General features: G+C 43.6%; 1 pseudogene; it reads left to right on the top strand.

Annotated features, from left to right (window-relative positions):
• Nucleotides 1-4084, top strand: part of LOC130291927 (cytochrome P450 2C31-like) — a 17480-nt pseudogene extending 13396 nt beyond the window's left edge.
• The last annotated feature ends 989 nt before the right edge of the window (nt 4085-5073 follow it).

The raw sequence follows: 5073 nt of genomic DNA, 5'->3' as shown, positions 1-5073 counted from the left end.
TTTTATAAAAACCAAGTGTTGCTTACAGTAAGTCTGGGTTCACACTAAGGAAGCTCCGGATGGAAAAATTCAGTCTGGAGCTTCAAAGTGTGGGCAACACCTACTGAATCAGGATTGCGCGAACATTGCCATGCCCATAGACAGCAATGCCGGCGGAGCGGATTCCGCCTAAAGAATGAGCGAACTAAAGAATTGCGGAATTTCAGCGGCAGATATTCCGGTGTGTTCTCTGTGCAGCGGAATCAAATTGCTAGCAATGAAACTCTGCTGCACTGGCGGGGTGCAGCGCTTCACCGGCGGGGTGAAATTAGCAATCGGACATAGTGTAGAGGATGGTGATAACTTCTTATTGTATAGTCATAAAAAGAATCAGTGTCGGATGGACAACGCGTTTCGGAGGGGCTCCCTCCTTTGTGCAGACCTGACGAAGGAGGGAGCCCCTCCGAAACGCATTGTCCATCCCACACTGATTTTTTTTATGACTATACAATAAAAAGTTATCACCATCTTCTGCACTATCTCCGATTGCTAATTTCACCCCGCCGGTGAAGCGCTGCAGCGCCAAAATTGTTACCCACGGGAAGGATAGGAGACCCCTTCCGGGATTCCTACCTTCCACACACGCTACAGGATCGCACCAACCGTCTCATACGGGACCGACGGCCAGCTGCTCCCGGCGCACCTACAGAAAAGATACCTGCTTAAGGCTTTCAATCAGCGCTGTGCCTGACATTAGCGCAACCAACAAAGGTGAGCAGGCTCTTATCTATCTATCTACCTACCATCCGTTATCCACGGATAACAGGCACTATTAGCACCACATCTGTCTACCTTTTTTCTCCCTTACATATTTATGTAATTATAAGACACTTTGCTATTTACTTGCTGTTAAAATTCTCAACCTTTATATGTTTTTAATGTGCTTGAAAAAACAGCCACTAGGTGGCTCTGTTCTGTTCCCTGCTCAAGTCAAACAGTATGTTTGGTCTCTTCCTGGCCTGGCAGGAGACCAAACTCAGGAAGTGCGTGTGGGGCATGGCGAGGTACAGCTCTCGCAGGCTTCAGTGACGTTGCTTCTGCTGGGGAACGCCCACTTTTTCCTGCCGGGAGCTCACACGATGTGAGCAGGGGAAAGGTATGATACAGAAATTTTTTAAGTTTGGAAAAGGGCAGGAGGGGTGTTAGCAGTACTTAGGGAATATAATCTGAGTTAGTTTAGAAAATATTGTTTGATGACAGGTTCTCTTTAAAAAAATGTTTTAGATAACTTCTTACATTGGGGGTGGGGAGAGGTCATTTGCTTTTGTTGATGGTTTCAATTCCACAGAGAAAATCCATGAAGAGATTGACCATGTAGTAGGTCAAAACCGATGCCCATCAGTTGAGGACAGGAATAATATGCCATACACAGATGCCGTTATCCATGAAATTCAGCGATTTGCAGATATTTTTCCTATAGGACTGGCTCGTGCAGCAAGACAAGACACAACATTGAAAGGATTTCATATTCCCAAGGTAAAATGCCATTAGCAGAGCAAAACACCATAGTTTTCCATTCTTCCATTACCACATTGATTAAAAATGAATTCCTCATCCACTCTAGGGCATGATGGTGGTTCCGATTCTAACATCTGTTCTAAAGGACCCAAACCATTTCAAGAATCCAGAAGAGTTTGACCCCGGACACTTTCTTGATGAGAATGGTGGCTTCAGGGAGAGTGAAGCTTTTATGGCATTTTCTGCTGGTACAGTTTTAGGACTCTGCGTTCTAAGTAAATCATGTTTTTGGGTCTATTCACACAGCAGAATTTCCGCTTACGGAATTCCGCTTCAAATTAAAGCCCATAGACTTCTATGGGATTCTGCACTCCCATTTACACTTCTGAATTTCCGCTTGCGGAAATTCAGAAGTGTGAATGGGAGTGCAGAATCCCATAGAAGTCTATGGGCTTTAATTTGAGGCGGAATTCCGCAAGCGGAAATTCTGTCGTGTGAATAGACCCTTTGGAGTATTTCTGCTGGTCAGTTTAAGTATTTATTTCAATTCTAGTAATTGTGTTTTAGGATAAGTCAAAAAACAAGGTTTTGACAAACTGATTTTCACGTAAAACATACGTTTATCCTCTGCCCTTGATTTCAACTGGCGAAGTGCCCAACAAGACAAGTTTTTTCTACAAACCATGGTAAACTAGAACATTGCTGATAAAAGAAGTAACAGTGTCATGCGTTTTTCGGCTTGTTTACTGTGTTTTACAAGCTGTTTTTGAGGTTGTATATCCAGACAGATTATAACCAGGTGACCGTACCCTTCGAATATAGACAAACTCTCTGTTAAATGGGTACTCCACTCCTAGACATCTTATCCCCTATCCAAAGGATGGGGGATAAGATGTCTGATCATAGGGGTCCCACTGCTGGGACCCCCGCAATCGATGTGCAGCACCCAGCGTTCATTTAGAACGTTGTGTGCGGGCGGCGAGGGTCTTGACATAATGGCCACGCCCCTCGTGATGTCACGCCACGCCCCATCAATGCAAGTCTACTTACATTGAGGGGGTGCGGCGTGACGTCACGAGAGGGCGTGGCCGTGACATCACGACCCCCGCCACCTGCTACAAGTGTTTGGAAAAAAATGTTCCGAATGTTGGGGCAGTGGAGTAACCCTTTAAAGAAAAAAACTTCAAGGATGAACAGTGTTATGCATAGTTCATGAGCTATAGAGATCGAATATGTCTTCCAGCTGTGAGTCATTTTATTGAGTTGTGTACCACCCCCTCTGCACTAGGCATGACACAGTGTATTGCTCTTTCCAGAGTGGTACTTTAAATGTGGTTCTGATATCCATTGAAGATTTTAATGCGTGTCCATGGCCATAGATGATTGGATATATTGCAGATGTCTTATTGCACCCATCAGCCTTTGATGGCCTCTTAAGTGATGAGTACCTGTGCAGGCATCCCATATAATAAAGAACTGCATTGTTATCAAGATTGTGGGGAATTGACCCTTTGAAATGAAAGGAAAACATTCACCTGGTCCTTCTGTCCTAGGTGGTAAAACTCAGCATCATAATGGTAAAGGCTGAATTAGATCATTGCTATACATGTCAGATGCTCCCCCATCTATTGTAGAGAAAAATGTGTCAAGCCCTTAGCTCTTTCGATGTGATTGGCTTTGTTAAAGTATTTGATCCCATGGATGTCTATGACCAATCTGGTTGAATTTCCAAAGAAAGCTGAGTGCTTCTGCCCCTTCATTTTAGCATTCGGTTGGGGACCTCCAATGGTCAAAAGTTCTGACATGACACTATAACATAAAGATCCGTATAGCTTTGAAGTCTTGAGATTAAAGGAAAATGCAGCTCATGCTAAGATGCAAAATATATACTCTCAAAACTGCATGCCGTTCCCCTGTACTTGATACTGTAATGGTATTTCATCCTTAGCATCATCAAGTCAACCAACATTTAAAGGAGTACCCATCGAAAACGAACTTATCCCCTTTCCACAACATAAGGCATTAGTAGCTGATCATGAGGGGGGGCAACCACTGGGATCCCCCCACAATCACTAAGACGGGACCCGGGCACTCTCAGTGAGGAGCGCGTGTCATATACCGGTAGACGGCACGCACTCCAACCATTCCACTGTGGATAGGGGATAAGTTAATCTCCTTTAATGTCCATGGTGGCAATGATGACATGCGTTGTAGTGGAGCTTTTTCTATAAAGATGTAACATTCCATGTTCATTGGATGTCATTGCTGCCCAGCTGTTGAGCTGGCACGCACAAGGACTGGCAAGAAGGTATAAGAGATTTTAGACAGCGCTAACATATTTGTTTTCCCTTCTTCCCAGGTAAACGTATGTGTATGGGAATGAGTCTGGCCCATATGGAAATCTTCCTGTTCCTTACTGCTTTACTGCAAACATTTACTTTGAGGCCCACAGGAAACTGATAGACATCACATCAGAACCCAACACAAATGGCTCTAAACCTCGAGACTATGAGATGTTTCTTGTCCCTCGCTGAATACTGATCACCATCTACTGATCATTGAAGCGTACTCTAGTCAGCCATAACATTAAAACTGCCTTTCTTACATTGTATAGGTCTAAACAGCTGTGATCCATTAAGTCATGGACTTCAGAAAACTCTGAAAGTTTTTTGTCTGTTATCTGGCACCAAAACATTGTAATGTGGGGTCTCCATGGATTAGCCTTGTTTTCTCATCACATTCCAGAGATGCTTGATCACCTTAAGATCTTGGGAGTGCAAATCAAGACGCTGGACTCTTTGTCATGTCCCACACATTTTTCCTGAACCATTTTTGCAGTGTAGTAGATAGGACACATTATCCATTAGTGAATACCATTGCCATAACATTAATACTTTCAGAAATGTATGTTACAGTAGCTCTCCTGTTGGATTGGACCACACAGTTTTTAACCCAAAAGTGCATCAATGAACCTTGGGCATCCATGATGTTGTTAACAGATGGTTTTTAATTTTGATCCTTCTTGGTAGGTCCTCCCAACCACTGCATACCAGGAATACATGAAAAGTCCGGTTTTAGAGATGCTCCAACCAAGTTGTCTCATCATCATATTTTTGTCCTTTCCAAACTTGCTTATTACTTGCTTCCAATACATCAAGTTAAAGAAGTGTGGTGGCATATGAGAGGATACTGTCTTGTGGGGGTGTAGGGTAATTAGGGTGTTGCTGTTTAGGATAGTTAAGGGTGCTGTTAACCCTTGTCACTCGTGAAGCCAGGGTGAGGGTTAAATGCTGTGTTTCTTGATAGGCCTATTGCCACCCTTCCCAAGAGCAATAGGTGATGCAGAAATAAAGGATTGTCCACAACCGCTGTTAACTGAAAACTTGCAGGAACTTTTACTGATGAGTTTCTGTACATGTAGAAATAGTAACCGTCCAGATAACAGAGTGTGGTTGGCCTCAGGGGTAAGGGTAGTGTAGTCTGGGTATTGCTTCAGTATATCAGGGGTTAAGGTTAACCCTATTGTTCGTGATGCCAGGTTGAGGGCTAGTATGCTGAGGTAATTCTCCGGCCTAT

This window comes from Hyla sarda, chromosome 9 (assembly GCF_029499605.1).
Source record: "Hyla sarda isolate aHylSar1 chromosome 9, aHylSar1.hap1, whole genome shotgun sequence".
Taxonomy (NCBI): Eukaryota; Metazoa; Chordata; class Amphibia; order Anura; family Hylidae; genus Hyla; species Hyla sarda.
This window is presented reverse-complemented; position numbering and strand designations above follow the sequence as displayed.